This window comes from Tenrec ecaudatus, chromosome 1 (assembly GCF_050624435.1).
Source record: "Tenrec ecaudatus isolate mTenEca1 chromosome 1, mTenEca1.hap1, whole genome shotgun sequence".
In the NCBI taxonomy this organism is placed as follows: Eukaryota; Metazoa; Chordata; class Mammalia; order Afrosoricida; family Tenrecidae; genus Tenrec; species Tenrec ecaudatus.
The window spans coordinates 192,103,249-192,128,908 of NC_134530.1; positions in this window are offsets into that span (position 1 = coordinate 192,103,249).

Below are 25,660 nucleotides of genomic sequence, written 5' to 3' on the forward strand. Positions count from 1 at the left end.
TGACTTGGTTCAAACTCTATTAAAGCGACGGCTTAATCCCACTTTAGTCTTTTCCATTAGCATAACTAAGTCACATATATATGAATGATGAAGGGTTCATGAGTTAGGGGGAGTGGGGAGGGAGGGGGAAAATGAGCAGCAGCTACTAAGGGCTCAAGTAGAAGTCAAATGTTTTGAGAATGTTGATGGCAACAAATGTACAAATGTGCTTGACACAATGGATGGATGTATGGATTGTGATAAAAATTGTATGCGCCCCCAGTAAAATGATTAAAAAAAGAAAAATAATTGACCCGGAAAGGACAAGCACCAAAGAGATGATGCAAACAAGACAGAGAAGACAGGAACTGTTCTTCAGACCAAAGGTCCAGAAAAGACCTGTCGAAAGGGGCATTGAGAATGACCTAGTAAAGAAATGAGTCGCATGGATGTAAATAAAATGAAGTCAAATAAATCCAAACCACACTGTAGTTGTCAGTGACATAACATGCATGAAAGCACCCTGCTCTGTTCCACACTCATCACGGAGAGCAAGTGTTAGGAAGCTCAAAGTCACTTGCTAAAAACCTGAGTTAACAACAGAACGCCGTCTCCCACCTCCACATGGAGAGATGTGCTGGCTGTCTCTGGGGGAGCCCAGCATCTTTCTAAGAACGCTCGAATTGGCGGGAACTCGGTGGCTCTAATAATGGCGAATCCAGCATGTTGTTGGAGCACAGACAGCGGTCCAGATGCCTGCTTTCTCCTTCTGCGACTCTCCCTCAGGGACACATTCTGGGAATTCTTCCAGCATGAACTACACAAGTTAGGCACATCCAAAATATAGAACAATGACATTTTAACATCACCACACAGCCTGACTAGGTGCTTCTTTGCAAATCCTGGTATGGTACCGCGGCCCAGCCCTCAGCATTCTGCCCCGCTAGGTTTTGTCTGGAATCTTGACAGGACTGCTGACAGAGGTCATGACGCAGGGGGAGACAAAGACATCCTTCTTCTGAGCTGGAGCCTTTGCGACTCACAGACCCCTGATGAAAACATTCCCTAATGAGAAGGCCAAAATAAGATAGGCTCCCAGTGCACAGCAACAGAATGTTCCATCAGACAGAGAGCTGCTTCTTGGGACGTGGGAATCCGAGAGACTGGACTGCCATCAAGGGAAATACCCCGGAGTGATAAAGAGCACGTCCTGGGGGGCTCAGCAGCAGTCACGTTTCCATAGAGCCAGGCCTGGGGGTTCCCTGCCAAGGGCCGGCTGGAGCTGCTTCTGAGGGATTGGAGTAGCTGGGGTCGTGGGACACTGATGATCCAGAACGGGACGCTGTGCGGTTGATGTGCTGCTGGCGGAAGGCAGAGTAGGCAGCTCGTGACCAGCCATGAGAGGAGAATGGCGGAGGTGTAGAGTTTGTTTTTCTAACCAGAGGAGAGAAAACATACTCCACCCTTTCCGAGGCCTCGGTCAGGAAACAGATGTTTTATGACGGAAACAAGGGAGAGGAAGTAAGAACATCTCTTTTTTGCTGCATCAAAGGCCTGCTTTTGCACTCAGCATCCAGCGGGGAGGCAGGCTGATGGGTTCTTCCTTTCTGCCATGGTCACTGGGTCGTGGGCCAGGGTCCCAAGTCCTGCTGGTCCCTGACTCCATCTTATTTCAGCATCTTAGACCTGCCCACACCTGCATGGTCACCCCACCCTAGCAAGTCTATACAAAAGAAGTTTCCCCCTTATTTACTGTCCCCTCCCAAATACACATCTCACCAAATAGGAATTGTTTAAAATTTAAAAACCCTCACTATTTCAACTTGCCTCTGTGAAGGTAGATGCTCATGCTTGGAATGGGAGTACAGAGGAATAGCAGAGATCAGCAGTAAGGTTTTCATGTTTCCTGGATTCTACAGTGCCCATTTCCCCGAATATCTTCTTAAAAAGAAAGGGAGACCTGATCTTGGGGATCTATGTGTAACCTCCTCTCTGGGAGATGGGCAATGGGAAGGTGGGTGAGGGGAGACGCCGGGCGGTGTAAGATAAGATAAAATAATTATTTATAAACTATTAAGGGAGCAGGGGGAAGGGGGTGCGGGGAGGGAGGGGGAGGAGGAAAAAAAGGAAACCTGGCTGATTCCAGGAGCCCAAGTGGAAGGCGAATTGATGTATGTCTGGATCGTGATAAGAGTTGTATGAGCCCCAATAAAAAGATTTATTAAATTTTAAAAAAGAGAAAGGAACACCAAAACATTTTAATTGCCAACCCATTAAAAAAAAAAAAAGCCAGCTCTCTGGGGCGAGGTTAGAGAGGCAGTGATTCCACATCAGCCAAGTGAGGGCAGGTGGCTGGGTCTAGTGAAAGCTTGCTAGTACTGCCTGGCAGCCTCCGTATCTCTCTCTCTCTCTCTCTCTCTCTCTCTCTCTCTCTCTCTCTCTCTCTCTCTCTCTCTCTCTCTCACACACACACACACACACACACACACACACAGCTTGAATTGTGTGTTTCATAAGATTTTAGTTAAAGAGAGGAGACTTCAGCGTGAGATCAGTATTTCCTGGGCCACCCGTGGACCCTGGCCTTGCTGCCTGCTTGGTGCACACCTCTAGACTGAATTCATGCAGGACATGGTAGCAGCAGGTGCAAAGTGATTTGACCCTTATCACAAGGAGCATCGTTCTGTGGGTTCTTCATCAGGCCTGAAACCAGGTGTCTACTCACAGAGCCTGCCAGGTGTCTACTCACAGGGGCATGTTTGAGGGCGGAAAGAAGTTGTTTCCCCATGAAGTCCTCCTTTAAGCCTCGTACTGAGGAGGGATACTGCCCTGCTCTGCTTTTTCCTCCGGCACCACCTACGTTTTTAAAGTCTCTCTCCCTGTCTTCGGGGGACCCGTTCAGCCCACGGCCCCTAGTGATAGCCTGGAAAGAGCACGGAGACTGGCTGTGACCACGGGAGTGCTACACTTGCCCCCGGGGCCTCCAGGTCCCGGCTCATTCGGTCCTTCTCCCCCTCGTTAGTAAGGAAGGCCTTGGTGGTGGACTTAGCGCTCAGCCTCGTGAGGCTCCAGAAGAGATCACCTATTGATCAGCAACAGGGAAGCCAAGCCTGGAGAAGAAGGCCTGTGTCTGAGATCGTGGGCCATGAATGGCCACTAGCCAAAAAGGGGAGCAGTTTGAACCCACCAGCCTCCTGGCAGGAGAAAGATGTACCTTCAAAACAGAAACCCCGTCGAGTAGTTCAACTCTGTCCTGTGGGGTCACTGTGAGTCAGAATGAAACCTATATAATAGTGGGGATGGGTTCAGCCTCCCTCATGTTTTCATTTGGGCCTTTGGTTTCAAAGGCAGAGTTTGAATTACACAAAAAGAGCTCACTAAAAATCACTAACTGTCCAGGGTAATTCACCCAGGCCCAGCACGCTGGGTGGGGGCAACTTGGAACAGTAATACAAAGAAAAGCAGATGCGAAGGAATGAGCCATGGACCACGGTTCTCCAGCCAGTCACCCGGGGGCACAGCACCTTCATCTACCATGTGCTCGGAAGAAGGGCATCTCAGTACTTACCGGTCCTCAGAGATTTTTTGATGAAGCCGATTTTCAAATTAAATTAGAATATACTGCTCCACCATCTTTGGGGATTTATTTTGCTTACTGCTATTTACCACAATGGAAACCAAACTCAGTACCCTCACGTTGACTGCACCTCACAGAGACCCTGTGGGAGCACGCAGCCTCATCTTGGCTTTGACCTTGTGGTTCACAGTCCCATTCCTAACCCACCACGGCACTCGGACTCTTGGGTTTCTTGTATGGCTAGTTAAATGCAATCCTAAAAGGTATGTGTTTAAAAAAAAGATGTGGGACACAGAGCCAAGAATCCAATTTTCCTAATGAATTTATGGAGGAAGATTTACGTGACTAGCTAACACCCTGACAGTAGGAGACATTACCTTACTGCGTCCCTTGTATAAATCTCTCGGGAATCGTCAGTAGCCCCGTGTCTCTGGATGACATTAACAGTGAGTTAAATAGCTGCACTGTTATTATAACTCAGCTATTTTATTTATTATTTTTAATCAGAGCAGATTACTTCTAACAAACTAGCAGCTCTAGACATAACCCACACTGTTTGACTTCTTCCCATTAACGAGAAATGGTTCGCTCTGTTCATTTTATGCTTGTGCAAAGCCAATTGATCTTGAACAATGTTATTATGCTAATTACATAACTGCAGTCGATTCAGGCAATTTCTATTATGAGAGCTCTTGAAAGTGCAGCCCAGGAGAAAGAATAAAATGGAGCAGATATGTAATTAGGGTTATTACACAAATCCTTTCATCTGCTTTCAAGTTCAGTAGAGGAATTTGGTCTTTGAATGATGATGCCTGTATCCACTTTAGGCCAGGGTATTCCTCCCTTCCAAGGAGGAGGGGGCCGATCTCTGATGCCTACAGGGCGCGGAAGATAAGGGAGGGTAGATAAGCGCTGGTCATGCATTTGAGCAGGGGCTGTGGCGGCCCGGCGGAGGGGTTTGCACCATCTTAGTGAGGCAGCCCGCCTGAGGACCGGGCACTCAATAATTTAAGGGAAGGAGGCTCAGTGCTGCCAAACCCAGACCAAACTCACTGCCCTTGAGTGGGTTCCAACTCACAGCAACTCTCTAGGACAGAGTCCATCTGGCCCGGGGTTTCTGAGGCTGTCGAGGTTTAGAGGAGCAGAACGCTTCATCTTTCTCCTGCAGAGCAGTGAGATTGGACTGCTGGCCTTGCAGTTAGTGGTACCAGGTGTGACCCACTGCCCCACCAGGGCTCCGTAACGCTGCCCAAGGAGCCGGCATCTGCATTCAGGTAACAGTGACCCGCAACCTCTGTCCAACTGAGAGTGTCCGCGGGCGTGCTGGAGGAGAGCTGTGCTCCACAGGATGTGCAAAGGCTGATTTTTCAAAAGTAGACGACCAGGCATGTCTTCCAAGACACCTCTGGGTGGACTAGACCGTAAGCCTTCGTTGAGCAGGCAAGCACCTCCCAGGGACTCAGACTTGAGGGAAATATTCCAGTTTTTTGTTGCTTGTTTTGTTTTTTATTTATTTATTGAAATCATTTTATTGGGGGCTCATACAACTCTCATCACAATCCATATATGCATCCATTGCATCAAGCACATTTGTACATTTGTTGCCATCATCATTCTCAAAACATTTGCTTTCGACTTGGGCCCTTGGAATCAGCTCCTCATTCCCCCCTTCCCTTCCTGCTCCCCCCTCCCTCATGAACCCTTGATAATTTATAAATTATTATTTTATCATATCTTACACTGTCTGACATCTCCCTTCATCCATTTTTCTGATGTCTGTCCCCCATGGAGGAGGTTATATGTAGATCCTTGTAATTGGTTGGTTCCCTCTTTCTATCCCACCTTCCCTCTATGCTCCCAGTATCGCCACTCTCACCACTGGTCCTCAAGGGATCATCTGTCCTGGATTCCCTGTGTTTCCAGTTTCTATCTGTACCAGTGTACATCCTCTGCAAGGGGATGTTCAGTTGCCTACAGATGGGCCTTGGGTCCCCACCCCACACTCCCCGTCATTCACAAAGATATGATTTTTTTTGTTCTTTGGTGCTTGATACCTGATCCCTTCAATACCTCGTGATCACACAGGCTGGTGTGCTTCTTCCATGTGGGCTTTGTTGCTTCTGAGCTACATGGATGCATGTTTGCCTTCAACCATTTAAGACCCCAGACACTATATCACTCAATAGCCAGGCACCATCAGCCTTCTTCACCACACTTGCTGTGCACACATTTGTCTTCAGTGATCGTGTTGGGAAGGTGAGTATCATGGAATGTCCAGCAAAGTGTTCTTGTATTGAGGGACTGCTTGAGTGGATGCCCAATGTCCATCTGCTACCTTAATACTAAACCTATGCACATCATCACCCAACCAGAAAACACTCCTAAAGGTCAACAAACAGACCTTGAACTATTTACAGCCTTTTCTTTCTTTTCCCTTTTTGATTTTGTATATCATTGGCTTTTTTTTTTGGTTGTTATTGCTGTCATTGCTTTGTTTTTCTGTGTCACTTTCTTTGGCGCTGTCAAGTTTTTATGTGCATATTATTATTTCTGCAGGGCTATCTAGATAAGATAGGCTGGATAAACAATGTGGAGAAGAAAACAATGGGACTGATGGTTCTGGGGGGACATCAGAGAGGGGAAGGTGGGAGAAGGGTAGTGCTGTTAACCAACCCAGGGACAAGGAATAAGGAGTGATTCAAAGCCAGTGACAAGGAGAGGGTGGGTGGCCTGGTAGGGCTTGATCATGGGCAATGTAACTGAGAGGAATTACTGAAACCCAAACAAAGGCTGAGCATGATAGTGGGACAAGAGGAAAGTGAAAGGAAATAGAGGAAAGAACTAGCAGGCAAAGGGCATGCATAGAGGCCTAAATACAGGCATGTACAAGTGTAAATATATTTATATATGATGATGGGGAAATAGATCTACGTGAATATTCAAGTTTTTAAGAAGCTTCTCCCTCCCTCCCAAAATTTGCAAAAACCAAGTCCACTGCCATACAGCTGATTCTGACGCATCGTGACCCTAGGACAGGGTAGAATTGGTGTTGTTGGTTTCTGAGATGGATGGTCATTCTTTAAAAGAGTAGAAAGTCTTGTCTTTCTCCTACAGAGAGGCTGGTGGTTTCAAACTGGTGTCTGTGTGGTTAGCAGCCCATCGTGTAACCACTACACCACCAGGGCTCCATACTAAGCTCAAAACCAAACCAAACTCACTGCCTCCACCACCAGTGCTGACCAAGCTCAGACACAGAAATCACCCAAGGACAGGACCCAACACGCTGCCATCTTGTGACCTCTGCTCAGTAACAAGAGGGAGAGAAATGAACGGGCTGTAAGTTGCTGCAGGAGGCAGAAAGAGATCGTTGGGTTTTTTCCTGCTTGCCACCCTCTCAGGCGCCAAATATTTCTGTGTAGAACCTGGACCCACCTGAAATCTTTAAAAGCTACTGTCCACGTGGCAAGACCAACCATGATCCCCACGTCCTGAGGCAGCCACACACGGAGGAGACGCCCTATCACTGTTAGAAAGGGGTGTGAGCATGAGGCCCACCACATTTCCCCCTCTCCCCCTGCCCACCTGCCCACCCATGGACCCCTGCTTCCTCCTTCCTGAGCATGAAGGCACTTGTTCTGAAGAGGAAAGTAGATGAAAATGAGGGATCTCCATGCCCTGGGGCTGGTTCCTGTTCCAACTGGAAGCAAGCAGCCACCTGGGCAGATAGCTGTTTTAGTGTCAAGTCGTACTTGATATTAAACCTGTGTTTGGGATGTGGGCGATGCGTCTGAGCCCTGGAGACCCTGTGCAGGGGACTCCTCTCCACTGCGTTTTGGCTCTTCTGCAGTTCAGACCCTCGCTAACGACTATCCTATGTACTCCAGCTCCACCTCTGCCTTGGCCCGCTGCTTCCTGGAGCTCAAGCCATGCTCAGCCCCAGCCTCCAGTGTCAGAACCTGCCTTCACTTTGCTTCACCCCAACCCATCCTTCCCACCCTCAATCTGGATAGACATTGAAGCTATGCAGCTGGGGCTTCCCTCGCCCTCCCAATGGTTTCTGTGGGGTTCTGTCCAGCCAATTCTGACCCATAGTGAGCCTCAGTACAACACTGCCCGGTCCTGTGCCAGTCTCATAATCGGTGCTGTGTTTGAGCCCATTGCTGCAGCCATGAGGCCAAGCCTTCTTTCCCCTCTACTTTACCAAGCATGCTGTCTTTCTTCCGCAGCCTGTCTCTCCTGATACCTGTCCAAAATAAAGTCAAGTCTTAGCATCTAGAGTTCTAAGGTGCATCCTGGCTATATATTGGTTCTCCTCCATATATTTGTTCATCCTTCTTGAAGTCCACAGTGTATTCAATATTCTTCACTCAGCACCAGAATTCAGATGTGTCCATTCGTCTGAAGTGTGTCCAGCTTTCCCCTGCCTGTGAAGCAGTACTGTAGCTGGGGTCAGGCACACCTAGTTCTTCAGGTGATGCCTCTGCATTCACACTTTAGTATTTTGTGACGAATCTACCCGATGCATTATGCTGTTGGATTTCTGGACTACTACTGCTCTCCTGGCTATTGACTATTGACCCAATAATTAAATTCTTGACAACTTCAATTTCTTCGCCATTTATCATGCTGTTGCTGATCGGTCCAGTTGTAAGGATTTTCATCTTCTTTATGTTGCGTAGTAATCCACCCAGAAAGCTACACTGTTGACCTTCACACTGGATGCTTCCAGTCTTCACTTTCAGCAAGCAAAGGTGAGCCTTCCGCATCTATTTATCTGCATATGCTAATGAGTTTTCCTTAAGTCTCCCAGCGCTGATACAGAGGTCTTCTTCATTCAGGTCACTTTCTCAGATAAGTTGTTCAGCATTCAGATTGACGAGGAAAAATGAAAGACTGCAACCTAGACACATACTTTCCCCAGTTTTAAGCCACACAGTAACCTCTCCCGGTCCTCACCTCAGAGGCCTGGGGCTAAGGGAGAAAGACAACATAAATCTGGGATTTGAGCAGGATGGAGATGAGAGGAGACCGATGGAGGCTCTTTTCAACTGAGAATCGATGGGAAAATATAACCTCAAATTGTAGCATGAGAGACAAAAGACTGTATAAAGCAAGAGCTATTGTCTAGTGAGAGTCCAGCATTTGAGAATGAAAAAGAAAGTCTGGCACCTGGCTGAGGGGTTGACTGGGAGCAGGGGCACTCTGCAGAGCTGCAGGGGCAGATCCATTTCCAGATTAGCCCTCCAGACTCAGCTTGTCATCTTTATGGATGGTTGAAAGTGAGGATATGTTTTATTAGGAAAAAGCTGTGAGTTCAGTTAAAGGGAAATTTAAACCAAGCCATGACAGGCAAATCTCCACAATGCTGAGTTGCAGGACACTGTGGAGAGGTGGAGTTTGTAGTCTGGGGCCTGGCCCAGTCTAGACCTGTGGGAGTTCAGGCGCAGGGCCAAACCAGATTGGCTCACAGAAAATACAGACAGTGGACTAGGTGTGGAATTAGTTATCTATGGCCACATGACAATTCACCTCCAAACCTGGTGGCTTAACATAACACCGATTATCTCATGAAGGGACCGCTAAAGACAAACGGATCCAAGTTGGAAGAAGAAAGGCCAGAGTGCTCCTTAGAGGCAAGGATGGCAAGACTTCATCTTATATACTTTGGACATCTTGTCAGGAGAGACCAGTCCCTGCAGAAGGACATCATGTTTGGTAAAGTGGAGGGGCAGCAAAAAAGAGGCAGACCCTCAAGGAGATGGCTTGACACCTTGGCTGCATCCCTGGGCTCAGGTACGGGAACAATGGGGATGGAGCAGGACCATGTAGCATTTCCTTCTGTTGTGCACAGGGGCACTATGGGTGGGAGCTGGCCCAATGGCACCTAACAACAACATCATCTTATCTGTCAGAGTCTAGGTTGATCTGAGGCAGTTTCCTGCACTCCTAGCAGGAGTGTCACCATTCAGAGGTCACTTTCAAACTCTCACTTTCTTTACAAAATAACCTATGCCTGTGGATTAGCCTCCGTCCAGACCTCTATTAGGTATGCAAATCTTTACTGGAATGTTGGAATGTTCTTAAGACATATAGATCCTATATATCTTACTAGACCTTTTCCTGTCTCAAATCAGAGCACTGCTGACTCGAATTAATGAGATAGACCTACCTGTGATAATGTGAAATTTCTTTTTTTGTTGTTTATATATTATGCATTTCTTTTTTTTTATCCTTACTTTTTTTTTTAACAATTTATTGGGGCTCATACAATTCTTTTCACAGTTCATACATATACATACATCAATTGTATAAAGCACATCCGTACATTCTCTGCCCCAATCATTCTCAAGGTATTTGCTCTCCACTTAAGCCCCTTGCATCAGGTCCTCTTTTTTTTTTCCCCTCCCTCCCCATTCCCCCCTCCCTCATATGCCCTTGGTAATTTATACATCGTTGTTTTGTCATATCTTGCCCTATCCGGAGTCTCCCTTCCCCCCTTCTCTGCTGTCCCTTTCCCAGGGAAGAGGTCACATGTGGATCCTTGTAATCACTTCCCCCTTTCCAACCCACTCACCCTCCACTCTCCCAGCATAGTCCCTCACACCCTTGGTCCTGAAGGTATCATCCACCCTGGATTCCCTGTACCTCCAACCCTCATATGCATCAGTGTACAGCCTCTGTCCTATCCAGCCCTGCAAGGTAGAATTCGGATCATGGTAGTTGGGGGGAGGATGTGAAATTTCTTGATATGGCTCTTTGATCCATGTCTCTGTAACTAACTCCGACCAAATGATTGGGTGGGGCTATGCAAATAGGGTATGTGGAACACTAGCAGAGGGGATTGGTCAGTTTTGGTTGCCCTTCCTCTAAGAATCCCTTGGAGCCTCAAGGAAGAAGAGCCACCAGCAGAACACATGGGAAATCTGTGCCTGCAGTGGCAGAGGCAGCAGTGGCCCTGGCAGAGAGAGAGAAGAGGCTGGGGCAAGGAAACCATGAGACAGAGCGGAGGGGCTGTGCCCAACTACAAGACTGTAAGACACAGCAGTGGGTGGGCTTCCTGACTTAAGAATGGAGGTGGAAGATGAGGGCCTGCACAGCTGAGAGACTGAGGACCAGAGATAGAGGCCTGACTGCTGGCTAATGACAGGTGTTGCCGTGGATCTAAAATCCTTAATGTTTCATGATCCTGACTTGTGGTAGCCTGTTAGCTTCCCTAATCACTTCCGTTAATTCTGAATGCTCTCTGTGGGTTCTGTGGGTTCTGAATGCTCTCTGTGGGTTCTGTGTGGCCATTACAATGGATTATCAGAGTCTCTTTGTCCCTTGCATAGGTGGTGGAGGTCAGATACGGCTCTGCATCACTTTCTCACTACTCCGCCGGAAAAGGAACTGGTCTTGCTATGTCCATCCCAGAAGAAATTTGCATAGCGGTCGTGGGTTCAAATGAGGCCTTTTACCTGTGCATGACAAGTTTGAGCTCTTTGATTTTACTTTCAAATGTCTTTGCTTTTTAAATGTCTTCTTTTGGTGAAATATAAGGGAGCTTTAAAAGCCTCAAAAGTGGAATAAAAAGAGATGGTATTTTACCATGAAGCTCCCTTATATATAATAAAAGCTTTCTCATGTCAACTATTGTAATACATATAATTCCGCTATCCAGATTACATTCATCATGTTCTGCAACTGTCCCGTTATCCATTTTCAAACATCCTTGATCACTTCGAACAGAAATGCTGCAGGTCTACGTACATTTTCTAGTGCTGAGTATTCCTGATCAACACATGTTGAAAGTGTGAGATTTTAACAATCCCCTCAGTTTACTTTCATCCTATGTGTGGCTCACACAGACTTTGATGTAGCGCGATCAGAGCTTCTCACATGTATTTCTTCATTCTCCCAAACCTGATCAAAAGGAGGGCTTTGCTCTTTACTGGGAGGTGTCATGGTGTAAAGGAAGAACAGGGGTGCTAGTTTGACTCCCAGATCCTCCACTTCCTACTAGCCTCGAGACATCAGAAATGTTCTTTGTCAGGGGCTGTACTGGAGTCCTTGGCTGTACAATGGTACCAGAGGCACTTATCACAGAGAATCACTCCAAGAAGTTAACTCCATGGTTAACTTGTTCAAAGGGTTTGGAATTAATTCCTCCATAAGTGTTCATTTTCTTTAAAATATCGGAGAAACGCAATATCCCGGTGTGGAGGAGGGAACCGGTGGAGAGGTCTGGGAGGCTGGCCCCAGCACCATAAATTAAGTGGATTCCTGCCCCTCCCCCGAAAAGAATTTGTTCCAAAGGACGACATTGACTCTGCAGCTCTGGGAGATGGACATATTTGATCAGAGCACACAGGAGCAGATGAAGGGGCAGGAGGAGAGAGTGGAGCACAGCCTGGCCCACCAGGCCGTGATGATGATGTTCCTGAGTAGAGCAGCCAGTCCACAGAGAGAACAACATGGCTGGCCCCACTATGAGACATGATGCCCCTCAGTGACTAAGGGCGATACAAGGGACAGCACCGGAGACACAGTGTGGGAATTGCACCTGACCTGATCCCACCACACCGAGGCAAATCACTGGGGGAGTGCAGTGGAACAGCAAGGGAATGGAGTGGCAAGGTCCCCAGGGAATGCTGAAAGTGGACTTCAGGGCCAGGGCGTGGTGCCCCAACAGACTGGACTGGAAAACGCTCCTAAGGGCCAGCAAACGATCCCTGAACTAACTACAAGCTTTTCTATTGTGAACTGTTTTATTCTGTTCTTTGTCAGTGGTTTGTTTTTGTTGTTTTGTTGTCTGGTTGTATACTGTTGCTTTGTTTTCCTCTGTCTAGTTTTCGTGCATGTTAGTGACTCCACAGGTCTGTCTGAATAGGACAGGCTGGATGAACTATCTGGAGGAAAAACAACGGGACCGACAGTTTTGGGGGGACTTGGGGTGGGGGGGTAGGGGGGGGTAAGGAAGTGGTGTTAACAAACCCAGGGACAAGGGAAAAACATGGGACCCCAAATGGTAGAGAAGTGGGAGTGGCAGGCATGGTGGGAAATGATCAAGGGTAAGGTTGCTTAGAGAAGAGGTATACTCTAGCCCAGGTGGCGATGAAGCATGGTAATAGGGCAGGAGGAAAGTCAAGGGAGATGGAGGAAAGAGCTAGGAGTCAAAGGGCATTCATGGAGGTCTAGACAAAGACATGTACATGCAAATATATATAGGAGGATGGGGAAATAGATCTATGTGTCTATATTTATAGGTCAAGTATTAAGGTGGCGGAAGGACCTTGGGCCTCTACTCAAACACTCCCTCAATGCATGAATACCTTCTTTTATTAAATTGGAACTCTATGATGCTCACTCTCCCGACACAACGGCTGAAGCCAAAGTGGGTGAACAAGTAAATGTGGTGAAGAAAGCTGATGGTGCCCGGCTATCAAAAGAGATAGTGACTGGGGTCTTAAAGGCTTGAAGATAAACAAGCAGCCATCTAGCTCAGAAGCAACAAAGTCCACATGGAAGAACACACCAGCCTGAGTGAGCGAGTGGTCCCAAAGGGATCAGTTACCAGGCATCAAAGAACAAAAAATCATATCATTGACTGCACACCTCCATGATAGGATCGCTGAAGACAAATGGGTGCATAAGCAAATGTGGTGAAGAAAGCTGATGGTGCCCGGCTATCAAAAGAGATAGTGTCTGGGGTCTTAAAGGCTTGAAGGTGAACAAGCGGCCATCTAGCTCAGAAGCAAATAAGCCCACATGGAAGAAGCACACCGGCTAGTGCGATCACGAGGTGCCCAAGGGACCAGGTATAAGGCATCATGCAAAAAAAAAAAAAGATATAAGTGTGTGTATGTATGTGTATATATGTGTATATGTATATATGTATGTATATATATGTATATATATATCATATTAAATGAAGGGGGAAGTGCAGAATGGAGACCCAAGGCCCAAGTGTCGACCAATGGAGATCCCCTCATAGAGGGGTTTAGGAGAGGAGATGGGTTAATTAGGGTGTGAGGTAGTATCGATGAAGAACACAGCTTTCCCCCGGATCCTGGATGCTTCCTCCCCCCAACTACCATGATCTGAATTCTACCTTACAGGGCTGGATAGGACAGAGGCTGTACACTGGTGCATATGAGGGTTGGAGGTACAGGGAATCCAGGGTGGATGATACCTTCAGGACCAAGGGTGTGAGGGACGATGCTGGGAGAGTGGAGGGTGAGTGGGTTGGAAAGGGGGAACTGATTACAAGGATCCACATGTGACCTCTTCCCTGGGAGAGGGACAGCAGAGAAGGGGGGAAGGGAGATTCCGGATAGGGCAAGATATGACAAAACAATGATGTATAAATTACCAAGGGCATATGAGGGAGGGGGGAAGGGGAAGGGAGGAGGGGAAAAAAAAGAGGACCTGATGCAAGGGGCTTAAGTGGAGAGCAAATGCCTTGAGAATGATTGGGGCAGGGAATGTATGGATGTGCTTTATACAATTGATGTATGTATATGTATGGATTGTGGTAAGAGTTGTATGAGTCCCTAATAAAATGTAAAAGAAGAAAAGAGAAAAAAATGAATAGGGCAAAGACTGTACAGATGTGCTTTATACAATTGATGTATGTATATATATGAACTGTGAAAAGAATTGTATGAGCCCCAATAAATTGTTAAAATTAAAAAAAAAATATCGGAGAAACTATTAAGAACCTGAGAGGTATCTCCAATGATCAGGGCAACAATGACTTTGGGCCATCTGCCTTTCTTGTAGTTGCTTCATTAATCTTTTTCAGTAAATGACACCCAACCATCCTGGTTTACCACTTTAAGAAGCCTTGTACATTGAAGCTCAAGTGCCGTATAAAAGACAGGCTGCCCGCATGTCTCTTATATGCCATCCCCCAAACAAACCCGGCGCCATGACGTCAATTCCAATCCACCTTGTCTTCAGGTGCCATCGACTCAGTTCCGACCTATAGCAACCCTACGTGCAGCAGAGTGCAACACGCCTGGTCGGCAGGATCCTCACAGTTGTTGCTATGTTTGAGCTCAGTGTTGTAGCCACTGGGCCAGTCCCTCTTGTCGGGGCCTTCCTCTTTTTCTCTGTGCCCCTACTTTACCAAGCATGGTGCCCCTCTCCAGGGAATGGCTTCTCTTGTTATGTCCAAAGTACTGAGACGAAGCCTTGCCATCCTTGCGTCTAAGGAGGTTCTGGCTGTACTTCTTCCAAGATGGGTTTATTTGTTCTTTTGGTGGTCCAGCTTCGCCAGCACCATCACCCAAATGCATCCGTTCTTCTTCAGTCGTCCTTACTCAATGTCCATCTTTCTTTCTTTTTTTAATGATTTGCATGCCCGGATTTATTTCTTTTTCCTTGTTCCATTTGGTCATGCTTTCTTTTTTGTCATTGACCATGATCTTCAAATTCTGGAGGGCATTTTTTGTGTGTTTGCTTTCCTTTTCTTTAAAATAATTTTATCCAATGTCCGTCTTTCACATGCACATAAGGCCATTGAAGCTGCCACAGTGTGCATCAGATGCACTGGTCCTCAAAGTGACACTCTTGCTTTTCAGCATTCTAAAGCAGTCTTGTGCAGCAGATTTACCCAATGCCGTGTGTAGTTTCATCTCTTGACTGCTACTTCTGTAAGCATTGATTGTGGGTCCACCAAGAAAAAACTCCTTGATAACTTCAAACTTTCTTCCACTTATCATGATGTTACCTAATGGCCCAGTGGTAAGGATTGGAGTTTTCAGTAAGTTGTAAGCCACACCGAAGGCTGCCACCCTTGATCTTCAGCAGCAGTAAGAGTTTCACACTTGCAGCTAACAAGGTTGTACCGTCGGCATACGGCAGGTTGCTCATAAGCCTTCCTCCCATCCTGATGCCACATTTTTCTTCATAGAATCAGCTTCTCCGATGATTTGTTCAGCATCCAGATTGAAGAAGTATAGTAAGTAGATATAACCCTGACACACACCTTTCCTGGTTTTAAACCATGCAGTATTCCCTTGTTCTGTTCGCACAGCTGCCTCTTGACCCAGATGCAAGCTCCACAGGAGCACAGTGGCGTGTTCTGGAGTTGCCATTCTTCTCAAGTCCATCCATAGTTGGCTATGTTGAATACATTTATTGCAGCTCATAGCGACCCTATAAAGGGTTCCCGATGCTGTCCATCTTTAGGGGAGCAGACAGCCTCGCTTTTCTTCACAGACCAGCTGGTGGATTTGAACCACCAACTTTGAGGTTAGCAGTCCAACCGCTCCACCAGGTCTCCTCCTTACACAGCCTGCTGGTCTTGGATGCAGGCAGAGTCATCTCTAGCTTGTCACGGTAAAAGGACTGTTGGGCAGTAGGAGCAGAAATGTGGAAACAACCCTTTTTCTGAGCTCACATTCAATTATGCTTGGTAGTTTAAGCCCCGCATTTAAGGGATGACAAATGACTATAGATAAAGGTGGGGTCTTTGAAGATTCCCCCCAATAAGTCTCACCCCTTTTCCACCCTAGAAGATTGACAAGGTCAGCTCGTGTACTTGGAGATTCCGCTTCTTTACATGGGGTTACAAGGAGTTGAAGCAACCCAATAACACCTTAACAACCACCACCCCAGAGAGTCTGCTGTGAGTGCCTGAGGTGAGCGACCAGCTGCCCGTGCACTGCAGCCCGAAGCCGGGGTAGAGGCAGGAGAGGATGCAAGGAAGGTCAAGAGGAGGAGTCCAGTCCCTGGGTGATAGTCTTGCAAAGGGGCAGTTCTACTTTGACCCATAGAGTTGCTGTGAGTCCCCATCAACTTGATGGCAATGAGCTTGTTTTGCTTTGGTCTTGGCCCGTTTCATTAGATGAAAATGAGAGGGCGGGGGGGGGGCTGGACTAGTGGTTTCCATTGGTCACATCAGAAGGATTATAAAGGGCTTTTCCAGATTAAAAAAAAAGCGAATGAACTAGTTATGGAATGTTCTACAAAATTAGAAAAGACAATGATCAAAGGTATACAGAAAAAATAAGAAGGAATTGATAGGATCACCAAATCTATCTGCCCCAACTTTCGCCTTCTGAACTCTGCCCGAGGATTCAGCTCCTCTCCTAGTTTTTCCTTCCTGTCTGCGACTCTATCCCCCCCCACCCCCACTCTCACCCCCCCCCACTGCAGGCCCCCCCATCTATCGATCTCTATCTTCTCACTATGCAAATGTTCCCAACTTCACCTGAGACTGGACCAGGAAACCCAACGGAGTGACAGAGAGGACTCAGAAGCACAGGAAGCGTCCTGGAGCACCGATGTGGCCTGGCCTGAGATAATGGACATGTGGGCACACCCTGGCTCAGCTGACCAGCTTTGTGGGTGCTTTCTCGTCTCCAACTCAACACTTATCTGGGGTGTCCAGACAAATGGTCCTCCGTGCAGTCAGCAGGTGCTGCTCCTGTCATGACACACACGCCTTTTCCTTTTATGCCCTCCACACACACTTCTTCGCTGCCCCAGTCGTTACAGACAAGGCTGAATGAGGAGGGGAATCTTTGTAGACACAAAGGACGTTAACCCAAGTGACTCATCAAAACTCACTTCCTCTGCTGTTATTTGAGATGATGGTGATAGCATTTTGGTAAAAAAGTATCCCTGGATGCCAACAAAACCCATTGCCTGTGAGATGACGCTGACTCACAATGGCCCCACCTGTGCCTGGTGGAACCGTGCTCCATGTGGCTGTGACCTCTTAAAAGTTGATCTCTAGGCCTTTTTTCCAAGGTGTCTCTGCATGGAATTGAGCCTCCAACCTTTGCTTTATCAGCTGAGCACTTGCATGTGATCCCACCCCATGACCTCTATCCCTAGATAAATGGAGGAGCAAATTCTAGTTCTTCCCATTGATCCCCCCTTCTACGTAAGGACTACATAATCTATAGTCAAAGCGGAAGGAAGAATCCAGCGTGACTGAATCCTGAGGTTCTGTCACGTGCATGCCCTTCCTTTGCCTTTCCTTCCCACTCTTGTCTTCAGACATTGATCTCTTTTGAGACTTGGTTTGTGTGTGTAGAAATTATGTTTTTTAATATTCATTTATTTACATATGTGTTCGTCTGGGTACACTAGAGAAACAAATCCATAGAAAGTCATATGTGTATAAGAGAGAGTTTCATATAAAGGGTACATTAAGAAAGCATCCCAACCCAGTTCAGTCTAAGCCTATAAGTCCAATATTAGCCCATATGTCTGATACCAATCTATAAAATCCTCTTAGGGCTCAAGAAACACATGCAATGACACCAAATGCAGGACAACCACAGGCCAGTGGGTAGAAGTCTTTGGATCCAGTGGCGTTGTAAGCATCTCAGCGCTGGCAGGCGCTTCTCCGCCTTCAAAGGTCTGATAGCATCAGGGTAGGTCCACTGGCTCCTCCAGCTCAGGGCACTGGGGTAGTTCCATGTGTCTTGTCAGCTGCAATGTCTCCCATTGCAGAGAATGAGCAGAGAGAAAGAGTCTTCCGCCCCCAAGGAGGAAATACAGGATTTCCCAGCATTCTCAGGAGATGACCATGCCCACACAGATGTCTCTTTGGTTATATCTTGATTGACAGGCCACACTCCACCCCTTCACTCATGATCCTCCCAAATTGACACCAGATTATGTAACTACCACAACATATGTATGTACATATGCATATATACATACACGCATATGCTTGTATGTGTGTGTGTGTGTGTGTGTGTTTAGGCACCCTTGTGGTGTAGGATTGGGCTGATAACCAACCACAAGGTGAGCAGTTCAAAACCACCAGCCACTCCAAGAGAGAAAGATGAGGCTTTCTACTTCCTTTAAAGAGTTACAGTCTCAGAAACCCACAGGGGCAGTTCTACCCTGTCCTATAGAGTCACTAAGAGCTGGAATTGGCTCAGTGGCTATGAGTTTGAGGTGTTTTTATATAGATATATACATGTGTTTATATCTATATAGATAGATAGTATACTTGTGTTTATATCTATCTATGTTATATATATATTATATATGTGTTTACATAAAGAGATGTGCTTTGAGAACAGCAGAGATGCCTCTTCCTCTCCCCATCTACCTTACCACTCCATCATCATCCTAACAACCCTCCCTCAGAGGAGCTGGCAGCAGGATCCTACTCTGAAACTCAAGGCTAACCCACCACCAAGGAAGCTCTCCCACAGCCCCTTCCTGGGCTAAGCACGGAGTCCACGCAGGCTCCTGGCTTACAGACTCCTTCAACACGCCCTTCCCCTCGCATGGCACTTGCTGACAGCCAGCTCCTCCGTGAGACTCCTTTCCAGTATGATGCCCCTCTCGCTCTTCAAGCTGCCTAACAATCCTGTCCTCTCCTCTGAACACCCTGGCCTGGCCCGGCCCACGGCTCCTGGGGAAGTTCTCCAAAGCAACAGATGCTTGCTTGATCCCCACCCACTCCCACAAACACAGCTGTTGGCCAGAGTCAGACCGTCACCACCCACCAAGCGCAGCTGCTCCGCTAATTTTAGAGAAGCCACCTGACTTCAAGGCCCGTTGCAGATAAGCATCACACCCTCTCTCGGAAGGAGATCTGGGGAGGGACCCGCTCCTCACACTCATGACCTATTTGTAATCTAGAAAGCTGACTTTTTCAAAACAATGATGTGTGTGTGTGTATTAGGTGAGAGGTTCACATTTCAGCCCATCAACTCTGCATTCAACAGTTCAAACCACCCATCACCCTCCCCTGTACTTCACACACACACACACACACACACACACACACACACACACGGACCCCCAGCCTCCCTTTCAGCCAAGCCAATCCTCCTAGTCCTTTGTTTCCTCTTCTCCCCTTGGCCTCCCTCCCCTGGGAGCCCCCAAAGTCTGTTCCCGTTGGCGTGAGAGGCTCTGTCTTGGTCTGTATCCACATGGTAGCTGTCTCACATGATATCCACCCTTTTGTGACCGACGCACTCCACTCCACCTAATGTGCTCCAGGCCCAGTCATGTCCACTCGACGGCACAAGACGACAACGTACCATATGGGTGAAGACTTTTGAGATGACTAATGTTTGATTGGCTATATATTTACCACACGCACCCAAAACTCTTTTCACACACAAAGCAATTTTGAGTTGAAGACTTGTGGATTGAAGTGGCAAGGAAAGTCATCAGGGTTGGTCTGAAGACCCCTTTTGCTTACCTGGAAAAGCCTCCAACAGAGACCGACACAAACGGTTGGTTGGTGTCTTGTGCCATCAAGTTGGCTCTTCCACAGGGACATTAAGTATGTGCATTAGGTTCAGCGATCACCTTGCCCCCTGCCGCAGTGCTCTATTACAAATCCTTTAACTCCCTAGACAGCTTTCAAGTACTCCTCCATCCCACCCCCTTCGTCCTAGCCAGGTCCTCTTCTGCTCTCACCTGGAGCCCCTCCTCCCCGCCTTCCTCCTCTGCTTCCTCCAGGGCAAGTGTGCTTTACAATGAAGTCTATTTCATTTAAAAACCTGTTGACATGTCTTGTCAGGCTTTCCCACCCAGCTGCACAGTAGCATCAAATGGGCAACTTTAAGAATGTTTCCAGTGCCCAAAGTCTACCAGCAGAGGTTCTGATGGAATCAGGCTGGATGGGGAAGCTACTCATCTTTCTTCTGAACGCTCCCTAGGAAACGCTAATGTGTAACCGGGGTGGGTACCCGCTAGTCTGCAGAATGAAGTCCAAGGGCTCCCTGCCTGGCCCTGTCTGCGTCTAGCCAGCCTCCCCCTGGCCACCCCTGTTCTCTATGACCAGCCCCTTGTAGCTCCTGCGGCCACACCGGTCTTTATGCTGTTCCTTCTACGGAAACAGCCCTTCCCACCCAACCACTGTCACGTTCTACAGAAAGCCACGTCCCCGTCTCCCCCCATGCTCATCACTGTGGTCCCACCGTGTGTCACCGTGCCGGACAGTTGGCAGCATTCAGATGTTTGATAACTAAATGGAAGAAAGCAGTGTGTGTCGGGCCCATTCTGTGCTGATGGGCATTGCTTCTGCTGCCAAGTGAGGGGGGTACGGTCAAGAAAGGCTCCCCTTCACTTCAACAGGCATTTATCGGCATTTTCTATCAACTCCACTGGGAGATAAGAATCACACGCCAGTTGTAGTTTTAAGATAACTCTATTTTATATTTAATGACCAACCATTTTAAATTGAATTCATTCAAACCCAACTCACTGCCATTCATTCAAACTCATTGCCGTCGAGCCGGGTCCTACAGCAAGGCGATTGCTCCTTGTTCTGGCCGAGCACGTGGGCAAGTTTGCGCTCCAGCGTCTTAAATAAAGACCAGAATAAATGATGTCCTTCAGCACCACAATATGTGAGAAGAATTGGTCAGCAAACTCCCTGCCATCAAGTGGATGTGCCCTCTTAGAGACCCTGGAGAACAAGGCAGAACTGCCTCTGTGGGTTTCTAAGACAGTGACTCTGGACAGGAGTAGAGTGTCCTCTCTCTCCCTCAGAGCAGCTGGTTATTTCAAACCGCTGACCTTGCAGTTAGCAGCCCAACACGTAACCACTATGCCACCAGGGCTCCAAGAAGACTCTCCAACATTTTGCTGTAAGTCGTGAAAACAAAACTAGGGAGAATGACCACATATCATCAAATGCCAAGTTATAATACAAATAACTTTTCGTCCAAACTTCTTACCAAGGTTCACTCTGAGTAATGTAACACCGGGCGAGGGGCACATGGGGTACTTCAGTAGCATTTCCTGAACAATCCAGGGAGGACAGCTGCCTTTAAGAACAGGTTCTTTAAATAAATACAAATGAATTTAACACCTCTTTTGTTCGGGAGTTAACCAATATTTTTCTGATAAGAGTCAGAGAATAAGTATTGTGAATTTTGCAGGCCCATTACAGTCCCTGTGACAACGACTGTACTTTGCTGGACAGCGTGCGAGTTAGCCTCGACAAGCAAACGGACAAGGCTGTGCTCCCAAAGAAGGAGCCTGACAGTGCTTTCAGGCTGCTAACCACAAGGCCGGGTGTTCAAACCCACCACCAGCTTCGAGGGAGAAAGATGGAACCATCTGCTCTTGTGAGGGCTCATAGCCTCCGAAGACTTACAAGAGTTGAAGTCGACTTAATGGCAGTGCGCTTGGCTGTTGTTATTGTCGTGTGTGTCTGTCTCTCTGTGTGCGCTCCAATATGACATTATTTATAAACATAGTCCATCGAATTTGGCCCCTGGGTCACAGTTTGATGGCCCTTCATGAAAGCAGTCCTAGTTGATGACGGATCGACGCAGACACCAGGAAACCTCGTATGATGACCGATCGACGCAGACACCAGGAAACCTCGTATGTCCCCCATAAAGCTTTCAAGGGTGGATTAAAAAAAAATAGATCACCAGGTGTGGTAGTCACCTAATCTGGTGTCAATTTAAGGATTAAGAGTGTTGGGGTGGAGTGTAGGCTGTCAATCTGGAGATAGCCAATGAGGCTTCTGTGTGGGCATGGCCTTCTCCTGAGAATTCTGGGAAATCTGGTACTTCCTTCTTGGAGGCGGAAGACACCTCTCTCTCTGCTACTCCCTGGGAGACATTGCAGAAGACAAGCCACATGGATGCAACCAGACCTCTGAAGCCAGAGAAGCCACAGAGAGACCCCTGCCAGCACTGAGATGCTTATAACACCACTGGATCCAAAGATTTGCTGCCCATTGACTTGTGATCGTCCTGCCTTTGGCTTCATTGCATGTGTTTGGTGAGTCTGAAGAGGATTTCATAGATTGGTATCAGACATTTGGGCTAATATCAGACTTGTGAACTTGATCTGGACTGGGTTGGGATGTTTTCTCAATGTTTAATTGCTCTTGTATAGATACCTCTTTCTTATACACACATATGTGTCAATGGATTTGTTTCTCCAGTCCACCTGGACTAACACACCAGGTTTTTCTTTGGAGCTGTGTCGCGGCGGACTCAAATCACCAACCTTTCAATGAGCAGCCGAGTACCATTACCACTTGCCCCACTGAGGGACTCCAACCCCTGACTAGAATGTTGATGTTTATGTTAGTGTGGCGGAGATCGAGTTTTGTCGTTGTTAATGTTTTTGCTTTATAAAATCGCCAATCTGTTACCAACTGATGTGTTTGAAAAAATACACTAAGTACAAACTACTTGAAGAATTTAAATAATCTAAAAAGACAGGGAAAGAAAGTTCATTTTAAAAGGCATTAAATTCAATAAATAAGATTATTTCAACCACATGGCTATAAAACTTTCTAAACATTTTTGATTTATGTCCTTACCAGTTCTCAGACCAGCATTGGTCCACAACCACATTTTTAGTAGCTCCTGGAACTTTCACTGGTTGAAGACTCTCAAATGTATTTTATGCTTTTTATTGGTAAACTGTCTCCTACCCTGGTTTTCTATGGAGCCCTGTTCCTGTCAAGCATAGCTTTGCTTAATTTATTTTGAGCTAATGACTGTTCTCAGTGAAACTGCAAGTTCCTTTGGTTGCAAGCTGCAGGATCCCTCCAGAACTTCCTCAACAAAAGAGGAATATTTACTTATTGTCTCAGATAACTAGAGTTGTTATAACAGAAATACCACAAGGGGTTGGTTTTAACAAACAGAATTGTATTCCCTCACAGTTTAGGAGGATAGACATTCAAATTCAGGGCCTCAGGTCTAGGGGAAGGCTTTCTCTCTGTTTTAGTTCTAAGGAAAGAAGATCTTTGTCTCCTATAGACACCTGTGGGCTTGGCATCCCTTGGACAACTCCACGTGTATTGGCATCAGTCTTTCCCCAGGTCATAGTGCAGGCACCGGAGGTCCAAAGGGTGTGCTCCACTCCTGCATCTTCTTTCTTGCTAGTCAAGTCCCTTTGATCTGCTTGCTTCTTTCTCTTGTTATCTCTTAAAAGATAAAGGACAGATGCAGGTCACAACCTTGTAGAAGCTCCCTTTCAACTGATAGGATACTTCATGAGCTCAAAGCCCCTGAAAGTCCTGGTGGGTCTCTCACACACTGGAACCTGAATTAGAAAGCTTTCAGGAACCAAGGAGCTTTCTCCCGGCCTCTGTCTCTCACTCAGTTGCATGACTTCTAATCTCTGTTCATTACTTTTGGGTCTTCTTGGCATGACCAATTTCCTCTGTTTCTATCTATCCAGTTGGCACAAAAATGGTCCCTCCACAGGAGCAGGCTCAACCCCTGAAGATACATGTTCTCTCTTTTAGCAATGCTAATAGGCATCCTAAATATCAATTCCAAAGAGAATCTGTTACTGTATTGACTCAGTGGTTGTCCTGTTTTCATTAACTACGGCCACATGTGAGCCACTGCACAGTGTGGCAGTGGATAGAAAATGTGAATACTCTCAGTTAAGCAGTTTGCTCAAGGTCAGACCACTCATTGACTGGAGCATGTCTTAAACACATGTTTTGGAATCTTAACGCCGATTCTCCTTCCTTTGCTTCAGACTAAACAGCAATAGAAAGGTCAAGCTAAAACTGCCTTGAGTTACAATGTTGACAAAAACAACTGTGTAATTCAAAACAACTATTTTCATTATTGACTAACGATATGGAAACATATTCATGATATAATGTTGAAGGATGGGGAAAAGGTTGACTAGAAAATTACATGAGTATTGAACTGTGCCGGGTCCAAACCATGGTATTTTCAGTCACCTCATGGGTATGTGTAAGCTGAAAATGAATGAAGAAGAATTGATGCCCTTGAACTGGGGTGTTGGTGAAGAATAATGAATATACCATAGACCGCCAGAAAACAGAATACATGTTTGTACAGCATGGAAGGAGTTTGGCCAGAATTTTCCTGAGACTTGAGGATGGTAAGACTTTGACTCACATACTTTGGACATGTTTTCAGAGATATCAAATCCTGTAGAAGACACCATGTTTGGTAAAGTAGAGAGATATTGAAGAAGAAGAAGAAGACCCTGAACTAGCTGGATTGGCACAGTAAATGCAGCAATGGGCTCAAATACAGCAGTGCTGGTGTGGATGACTCAAGACCAGGCAGTCTTGTTTGCTGTACATGCAATGGGTATGAGTCTAAATGGACACCACAGTTCCTAACAGCTGCCGCCACAAGAAAGGTGTCAACAACGTTCCCTCGCTGACCCACAGTGCTATGGGGGACAGCGCTGGAGACATTGTGTGGAAAGTGTACCTGGTCTGCCCCATGCAGAGTGGGGTGAAATGTGAAGGGAGTACAACTGGGCAGCGAGAGGAGCAAAGCAACCAAGTCCCCAAGGAATCCTGAAAATAGACTTCTGACTTGGGGGACAGGGCTTGGCACCTCATCAGACTTGATCAGAAAACATACATAAGGGTCAACAGACAGACCTGGGACTATCTGTTGGTTTTTTCTTTTTATCTTTTTTCTCTTGTTCTGTTCTGTTCGTTTGTTTTATTGTGTTTTGGTTTTGTCTTTCTTTCCCCCTGTGACTATCTACATAAGATAGGCAGGGCAAACAACTCTAAGGAGAAAACTATGGGACCAGTGGTTCTGGGGGGACATGGAAGAGGAGGGAGCAAGAAGGGGGAGCCAACAAACTCAGAGACAGGGGAACAACAAGAGATCTAAAATTTATGGAGAGGAGGGCCTGTAATGGTGGGCGGGGTTTGATCAGGAGCAGCGTATCTAAGGAAATACCAAGAGCTAAATGGTAGGTGGGCATGCTAGTGGGGTGGAAGGAACATGAAAGGAAACAGAGGAAAGGGATAGAAGGCAAAAGCTACTTACAGAGGCATAGCTATCAGCTTGTATATATGTAAATATATGAACATATATATGATAAATATTAAGATAGCAGACAGACTTTGAGCCTCTACTCAAGGCCTCCCTAAACACAAGAACACTCTGTTCTGATAACCTGGCACTCTTTGATACTCACCTTCCCTACACGATCACTGAAAGCAAAATGTGAAGAGAGCGGATGGTGCCCAGCTATCAAAAGATATAGCGTCTGGGGTATTAAAGGCTTGAAGTCCAACAAGCAGCCATCCAGTAGGGAAGCAAATAAGCCCACAGAAAGAAGCACACCAGCCTGTGTTATCATTAGGTGTTGATGGGATCAGGCATCAGGTATCAAAAGATGCAAAACAAACAATTA